The 9,192-nt window shown below is 40.2% G+C and overlaps 1 long non-coding RNA gene across 1 annotated transcript in view; it reads left to right on the top strand.

The window, feature by feature from the left end:
- Window positions 1–9,192, top strand: part of LOC147913646 (uncharacterized) — a 31,439-nt gene that overhangs the window by 6,076 nt on the left and 16,171 nt on the right. The window lies entirely within an intron of this gene.

The following is a 9,192-nucleotide window of genomic DNA, read 5'->3' on the forward strand; positions in this document are numbered from 1 at the left end:
GGACTGGCGAACCTCTAACTACCCGATGGGGAAACGATTGTTTTGAGCTTCCTGCGTGTGAAACTCTTGTAACTGGGCACGACCCGTGCAGAGACCCTGGAAGCTACGCCTGTGGAACTGTGAGATCGTCTCTGTGAGGCATGGGGCTTTACATCAAAGCAGCTCTCGTAAAGGCCCCAGTGTTGATCTCGACTCCTTGCACCTACTGAATGAAGTGCAGCAAGGACCTCGCTGCAAAGAACACCTGAGGCTGCTCTGTGGCTGCTGCGGCTCCTGCCCTGTAGCCTTCTAGCTGCGCCGAGGAGGCCTGGGTCATCTTGTGAGTCAACAAAACCTAAGAAGACCGCTGCGGGCCTTGCAGAGGTCATTACATCCGCTGCCAAAAATGACTTGTTTTTCTTCTTCCTTTCCATAACTATACTCATGTCCTTTTCAGTTGTTATTTGTTATAGTGTTGAATGATAGTGAGCACAATGGTGGGAGGAGGGGTGCAGTGAGTAAGGAGGGAAGATGGAATGCCTTGGCCCTATATTTTATTTTTCCACTTTTTATTTGGAAATAATTTTGAACTTATAGAAAACTTGCAAGAATACAAAGACCTCCTAGAAAGACTTCACAGAGATTGACTGTTAACATTTTTCCACATTTGCTTTATTTTTATTTTCTCTCTCTACATGTATGCATTTTTATTATCATTATTTGAGAGTAAGTTGCAGCCATCATATCCCTTTATCCTTATTATTTTATTGTGTATTTCCTAAAAAACAAGACATCTACTTACATTATCACAGCATAATTCTCAAATTGGGAATGAAAATGAATACAGTGCTATTACCTAATTAACAGACCTGTGAAAATTTTTCCAGTTGTCCCAATATTGTTTTTTTATAGCATATTTTTTCCCTGCTCCCAGATCCAGTCTTGTAGTCATCTCACTGCTTTTAGTTGTCATGTCCCTTTACTCTTCCTTAATCAAGAATAGTTCCTTAACCCTTTTTTGTCTTTCATGACAGGGACATTTTGAAGAGCACAGGCCTATTGTTTTAGCAGAATTTCCTTCAGTTTGGATTTGTCTGATGTTTCCTCACGGTCAGATTCAGGTTGGAGTCTCCACCCTTTAGGGAACTCCACTCTGGCCTTCCTCTAGCCACATCTCTCAAGCCTGGAGCCAAGGAGGCAAGCCCATTGGAGCCTGCCCACTCCCACTTGGTCCAGAGAGTAAATATTTTAGGCTTTGCAGGCATATGATCTCTGTCACAACTACTCAGCTCTGCTACTGTAGCAAGAAAGCTGCCGTAGATAATGTGTAAATGAATGAGCATGGCTATATTCAAATAAAACTTTATTTATAAAAACAGGTGGAGGGCGCATATTTGGCCCATGAGTCAGTTTGCTTGACCCCTCTTCTAATCCATGCCCCAGCTACCAAGAACTCCAGAATTCTACACCCAAACAGCCTCAGCCCCGTTCCCAGAGTTGGCCTGTGAGGGCCTCTCTTCCCCGGGTCTGCCATCGTGAGGCGTGGCATCTTGCCACTAGGGAGTGCCTTTCTCTAGGCTTGCGTGTGCCCAGGAGGTGGCAGTTTTGAGGAATGTGGACAGATTTGAACGCAGAGGTGGGGCCTTCGCAGTGTCAGAAAGAGCTGAGAGTGAGAAGAGAAGGGGCAAAGAGCTAGCCGGGCTGGCTCCCCTCCTCTCACCATGTCTGGTGCGAGACTCCAAGGAGCCTGAGAATTACATTCGCACCTGGCCTTCCTGGTCAGTGTGAAGGGTTAGTTTATCCAGAGAAAAAGGAGTGACATATGTTATTCAACCATTTGTTGCTTGAATTATATGTATATATATTTGAACATTTAGCTATATGGTACGTGGTCTCTATTTGCACTTTGCCCCAGCCCCATAGTGCAAGGGCAGCCTGTGTGACAGCACGAACACTTCTCAGAACAGCCTCAGCAGGGCTGACTGATCCCCACAGGTGTTCACCTGTGAAGGGAACCTGCAAACTGGCTCCTGGCTCCACTCTGCCCCCGGGAGAATCAGGGGCGATCTGTGGCAAGGCCTCCCAGCCTTCCTTGCCTGCAGCCACTTGGGTTGGCAAAAGACCCCAGGTTCAGTGCTCAGCTTCTAAGCAACAGAACAAGGAAGATACTAACGGGCCAACTCCTCATTCTTCCCACTTTCTACTTCTAGACTGTCTTTTCTTTCTAGTTTATCTAACTGATTTCTTTGGACCTCTTGATATTTGAACAACAAATTCCCCTGACAGACTTCAGACCCCTGGAGGTTTCTGCATCTCCCTCTCTCATTCATGTAACACACCCCCACCACGACTGCCACCACCCCTGCCATCGCCACGCTGCCATCGCTGCCTCTGGTCAGCATGGGGCCTTAAGGCACCTGTCCCTTACCCAGAACACTCCAGAGCCGGGAGATGTTGTAGGGGTGCCATCTTACAAACACTAGTGCACACTCATGTCCAGACACTTTGGAATTCCAACCAAGTAAATAACAGCAATATGGTACCCGGATCTCGTAACTAGTGAGGTGTATCTGGAAAGATAAGCAGTTCTTTAAAATGTTACCCCATGATGTACCTCCAACTTTTAATATTTTTTAGAGGAAAGTAATGTATGTAAAGTATTAATCTAAATATCACTTCCAATAACATAATACTTTTGGTAAGGCATCCGATAACATGGAAATTTAAGAATCACTGCTATGCAATTTACATAATTCCTATAATATGGTAGCGTATAATTTACTGTTATATAATTTACTACTATTTTGCTGAATTTTTTAACTTTTGTCCTAAAATTGTTTTCTATAAATATAAACTCTAAAATTTGTTCCATTGTAATTTGTTTCTTTTTATAATGTTTTGAATCTCCAGAAAAAGGCCTTTTTTATGACAGTCTTTTGCAATAATATATTGATTAGTTACTCTATCATTTTTTAAAAAAATTTTTATTGAGGTCATAATAGTTTATAACATTGTGAGATTCCAGTTGTACATTATTATTTGTCGGTCACCATATAAATGCGCCCCTTCACCAATTGTGCCCATCCCCCAACTCCCTTCCCCCTGGTAACCACCAAACTGTTCTCTCTGTCCATGTATTTGCTGATATTCCACTTGGGAGTGAAGTCATACAGTGCTTGTCTTTCTCTGTCTGGCTTATTTCACTTAACATAATACCCTCCAGTCCGTCCATGTTGTTGCAAATGGGATGATTTTGTCTTTTTTTATGGCTGAGTAGTATTCCATTGTATATATATACCACATCTTCTTTAAACAGTCATCTGTCGATGGACACTTGGGTTGCTTCCACTTCTTAGCTATAGTGAATAATGCTGCGATGAACATAGGGGTGCATAAGTCTCTTTGGATTGTTGATTTGAGGTTTGTTGGGTAAATACTCAGTAGTGGGATAGCTGGATCGTAAGGTATTCCTGTTTTTAATTTTTTGTGTGTGTGAGGAAGATCAGCCCTGAGCTAACATCCATACCAATCCTCCTCTTTTTTATTTTTTTATTTTTTTTGCTGAGGAAGACTGGCCCTGAGCTAACATCCATGCCTATCTTCCTCCACTTTATGTGGGACGCTGCCACAGCATGGCCTGACAAACAGTGTGTCAGTGCGTGCCTGGGATCCAAACCTGGGTTGCAAGCAGCAGAGTGCGCGCACTTAACTGCTACACCACGGGGCCAGCCCTGTTTTTAATTTTGAGGAATCTCCATACTGTTTTCCATAGAGGCTGCACCAGTTTGCATTCTCACCAGCAGTGGATTAGGGTTCCCATTTCTCCACAGCCTCTCCAGCATTTGTTGCTTTTTGTTTGGTGATTATAGCCACTCTAACGGGTGTAAGATGATACCTTAGTGTGGTTTTGATTTGCATTTCCCTGATGATTAGTGATGTTGAGCATCTTTTCATGTGCCTGTTGGCCATCTGTATATCTTCTTTGGTGAAGTGTCTGTTCATTTCCTGTGCCCATTTTTTGATTGGGTTGTTTGTTTTTTTGTTATTCAGTTGTGTGAGTTCTTTATATATTATGGAGATTAATCCCTTGTCAGATTTATGGTTTGCAAGTATTTTTTCCCAGCTGGTGGGTTCCCTATTCATTTTGATCCTGGTTTCATTTGCCTTGTAGAAGCTCTTTAATCTGATGAAGTCCCACTTGTTTAATTTTTCTTTTGTTTCTCTTGTCTGAGTAGACATGGAATTCAAAAAGATCCCTTTATGGCTGATGACGGGTAGTGTACTACCTATATTTTCCTCCAGGAGGTTTATAGTTTCAGGTCTCACCTTCAGGTCTTTGATCCATTTTGAGTTAATTTTTGTGTATGGCAAAAGAAGATAGTCTACTTTCATTCTTTTGCATGTGGCTATCCAGTTTTCCCAGCATCATTTATTGAAGAGACTTTCCTTTCTCCACTGTATGTCCTTAGCTCCTTTGTCAAAGATTAGCTACCTGTAGATATGAGGTTTTATTTCAGGACTTTCAATTCTGTTCCATTGATCTGTGTGTCTGTTTTTGTACCAGTACCATGCTGTTTTAAAGATTTTATTTATTTATTTTTCCCCCCAAAGCCCCAGTAGATAGTTGTGTGTCATAGCTGCACATCCTTCTAGTTGCTGTATGTGGGACGCGGCCTCAGCATGGCCAGAGAAGCAGCGTGTCGGTGCGCGCCCGGGATCCGAACCCGGGTCGCCAGCAGTGGAGCGCACTCACTTAACCACCAAGCCACGGGGCCGGCCCCAGTACCATGCTGTTTTAATTACTATCACTTTGTAGTATGTTTTGAAGTCAGGGATTATGATGCCTCCAGCCTTGTTGTTCTTGTTCAGGATTGCTTTAGCTAAACGGGGTCTTTTGTTGCCCCATATGAATGCTAGTATTTTTTGTTCTATTTCTGTGAAGAATGTCCTTGGATTCCAGTTGGGATTGCATTGAAACTGTAGATGGCTTTAGGTAGTATGGACATTTTAACAATGTTTATTCTTCCAATCTAAGTGCATGGAATCTTTTTCCATTTCTTTATGTCATCATTGATTTCACTCAGTAATGTCTTATAGTTTTCCTTGTATAGGTCTTCCACTTCCTTGGTTAAATTTACTCCTAGATATTTTATTCTTTTTGTTGCAATTGTAAATGGGATTCTCTTCTTGAGTTCTGTTTCTGTCAAGTTCGTTGTTGGTATATAGAAATGCAACTGATTTCTGTAAGTTGATTTTATACCCTGCCACTTGGCTGTAGTTGTTGATTATTTCTAATAGTTTTCTGATGGATTCTTGAGGGTTTTCTATATATAAGATCACGTCATCTGCAAACAGTGAGAGTTTCACTTCTTCATTGCCTATTTGGATTCCTTTTATTCCTTTTTCTTGCCTAATTGCTCTGGCCAGAACCTCCAGTACTGTGTTGAATAAGAGTGGCGAGAGTGGGCACACTTGCCTTGTCCTTGTTTTCAGAGGGATGGCTTTCAGTTTTTCCCCATTGAGTATGATGTTGGCTGTGGGTTTTTCATATATGGCGTTTATTATGTTAAGGTACTTTCCTTCTATACCCATTTTGTTGAGAGTTTTTATCATAAATGCATGTTGGATCTTGTCAAAAGCCTTCTCTGCATCTATTGAGATGATCATATAGTTTTTATTCCTCGTTTTGTTAATGTGGTGTATCACATTGATTGATTTGTGGATGTTGAACCATCTCTGTGTCCATGGTATAAATCCCACTTGATCGTGGTGTATGATCTTTTTAATGTATTGCTGGATTCAGTTTGCCAAAGTTTTGTTGAGGATTTTTGCATCTATGTTCATGAGCGATGTTGGCCTGTAATTTTCCTTCTTTGTATTGTCCTTGCCTTGCTTTGGTATCAGAGTGATGTGGGCCTCATAGAATGTGTTGGGAAGTATTCCATCTTCCTCTATTTTTTGGAATAGTTTGAGAAGGATAAGTATTAAGTCTTCTTTGAATGTTTGGTAAAATTCTCTAGAGAAGCCATCTGGTCCTGGACTTTTATTTTTTGGGAGGTTTTTGATTGCTGTTTCAGTCTCTTTACTTGTGATTGGTCTATTCAGGTTCTCTATTTCTTCTTGATTCAGTTTTGGGAGGTTGTATGAGTCTAGGAATTTATCTGTTTCTTCTAGATTGTCCAATTTGTTGGCATATAGTTTTTCATAGTATTTTCTGATAATCTTTTGAACTTCTGTGGTATCTGTTGTAATTGCTCCTTTTTCATTTCTAATTTTATTTATTTGAGCCTTCTCTCTTTTTCTCTTGGTGAGTCTGGCTAAGGGTTTGTCAATTTTGTTTATCTTCTCAAAGAACCGGCTCTTTGTTTCATTGATCCTTTCTACTGTTTTTTACATTTCATTTTCATTTATTTATGCTCTGATTTTTATTATTTCCCTCCTTCTGCTGACTTTAGGCTTTGTTTGTTCTTATTTTTCGAATTCTGTTAGGCATAGTTTGAGGTTGTTCATTTGGGCTTTTTCTTGTTTGTTAAGGTGGGCCTGTATTGCTTTGAGTTTCCCTCTCAGGACTGCTTTTGCTGCATCCCATATGAGTTGGTATGGTGTATTTTCATTTTCATTTGTCTCCAGCTATGCTTTGATTTCTCCTTTAATTTCATCAATGATCCATTGGTGGTTTAGTAGCATGTTGTTGAGTCTCCACAGCTTTGTCACTTTCCTAGTTTTTTCCTTGTAGTCGATTTCTAACTTCATGGCATTATGGTCTGAAAAGATGCTTGTTATGATTTCAATCTTCTTAAATTTATATAAGCATGCCTTGTTTCCCAACATAGAGTCTATTCTTGAGAATGTTCCATGCGTGCTTGAGGAGAATGTGTAATCTGCTGTGTTTGGATGGAGTGCTCTGTATATGTCTATTAAGTCCATCTCATTTAGATTTTGTTTAGGTCCATTATTTCCTTATTTATTTTCTGTCTGGATGATCTGTCCATTGATGAGAGTGGGGTGTCAAGATCCCCTGCTACTATTGTGTTGTTGTTAATATCTCCTTTTAGGTTTGTCAATAGTTGCTTTACGTACCTTGGTGCTCCTCTATTGGGTGCATATATATTTAAAAGTGATACGTCTTCTTGGTGGAGTGTTCCTTTTATCATTATATATTGCCCCTCTTTGTCTCTCATTACCTGTTTTATCTTGAAGTCAACTTCGTCTGATATAAGCATGGCAACACCTGCTTTCTTTTGTTTGCCATTAGCTTGGTGTATTGTCTTCTATCCTTTCACTCTGAGCCTGTGTTTGTCTTTAGAGCTGAGATGTGTTTCCTGGAGGCAGCATATTATTGGGTCTTGTTTTTTAATCCATCCCACCACTCTGTGTCTTTTGATTGGAGAGTTCAGTCCATTTACATTTAGGGTAATTATTGATGTATTGGGGGGCTTGTTGTTGTTATTTTATTGCTCTTTTTCTGGTTCTTTTGCATTTTTTTTGTTTCTTGCCCCATGTGTTTCAGACTACCAATTTAGTTTGGTAGTTCTGTATGGGAGTTCTCTTAGTTTTCTCTTTCTTTATCAAGTGTGATTCTATTCTGATTATTTGGTCAGTGGTTACTATGAGGTTCGTATAAAAAAATATCTTGTATGTGATAGTCCATTTTTTGATGGCCTCTTATTCCCTTAGACTAAGTCGATTTGATCTCTTTCCTCTTCCCTTCTAAGTTATTGTTGTCACATCTTAGTCCTTCTTGTGTTGTGAGTTTGTGTTTAACATGATGAGGTTATATTTATGCTTGGTGCTTACCTTCCCTTGATCTTTTTTTTGTGTGTGAGGAAGATTGGCCCTGAGCTAACATCTGCCAATCTTCCTCTTTTTTTTCTTTTTTTGTTGAGGAAGACTGGCCTTGGGCTAACATCCATGCCCATCTTCCTCCACTTTATATGGGACGCCTGCCACAGCATGGCCTGACAAGCGGTGCATCGGTGTGCGCCCGGGATCTGAACTGGCAAGCCCCGGGTCGCTGCAGTGGAGCACGTGCACTTAACCACTTGCGCCACCGGGCCAGCCCCTGATCTTTGGTTTTATATTGAAGTGTTTGCTAATCTATTTTGATAGAGGACTGCAATTTTTCTGGTTTTGTTGACCTACTTTCCTCCTTGTTCAAAACTTTGAATCCCCTTTCTCTTTTTTTCCTCAGGTATGAGGGCCTTCTTGAACACTTCTTGTAGTGGAGGTGTTGTGGCAATGAACTCCCTTAGCTTTTGTTTAACTGGGATAGTTATTATTTCTCCATCATATCTGAAGGATATTTTTGATGGATACAGTATTCTTGGCTGAAAGTTTTTGTTCTTCAGAATTTTGAATATATCGTTCCACTCTCTCCTAGCCTGTAAAGTTTCTGTCAAGAAATCAGCTGAGATCCTGATAGGAAATCCTTTGTATGTTATTTTATTTATTTATTTATTTTTCGTCAGGCTGCCCTTAATATTTTTTCTTTGTCATTGACTTTTGCCACCTTTTCTACTATATGCCTTGGAGAGGGTATTTTTGTGTTGATATATTTAGGAGATCTATTGATTTCATTCACTGCTATTTCCAGCTCCTTTCCCAGGTTTGGGAAGTTCTCAGATATTATTTCTTTGAACAAGTTCTCTGTTACTTTTTCCCTCACTTCTCCCTTGGAATACCTATAATCCTTATGTTGGATTTCCTAGAGTTGGATATTTCTCGAAGAGTTTCTTCATTTCTTTTTAGTCTTAGTTTTCTTTCCTCCTCCATCTGGAGCATTTCTGCATTGCTGTTCTCAATATTGCTAATTCTTTCCTCTATATTGTCGGCTCTGATGCTTAAGGTTTCCAGATTTGTCTTTATTTCCTCTATTGTATTTTTCATCTCTAAGATTTCTGATTGGATTTTTTTTTTACGGTTTCAATCTCCTTTGTGAAGAAACTCCTGATTTCATTGAATTGCCGGTCTGTGTTTTCTTGTATTTCATTAAGCTTTTTTAAGATGGCTATTTTGAATTCTCTGCCATTAAGGTTATACATTTCTGTGCTTTCTGGGTTGACTTCTGTGTGCTTGTCATTTTCCTTTCGGTCTGGAGATTTAATATATATTTGCATCGTGCCTGTCGGTGTTGGCTTACTTTTCCTCATACTGAAAATATATGGTCTCAGTTTCCTCTTGCTGCTGCTGGTTGGGGGTCAAGGGCCGTGTATT

Source organism: Ceratotherium simum, chromosome 26 (assembly GCF_057802395.1).
Source record: "Ceratotherium simum simum isolate JZ-2026a chromosome 26, ASM5780239v1, whole genome shotgun sequence".
NCBI classification, from domain to species: domain Eukaryota; kingdom Metazoa; phylum Chordata; class Mammalia; order Perissodactyla; family Rhinocerotidae; genus Ceratotherium; species Ceratotherium simum.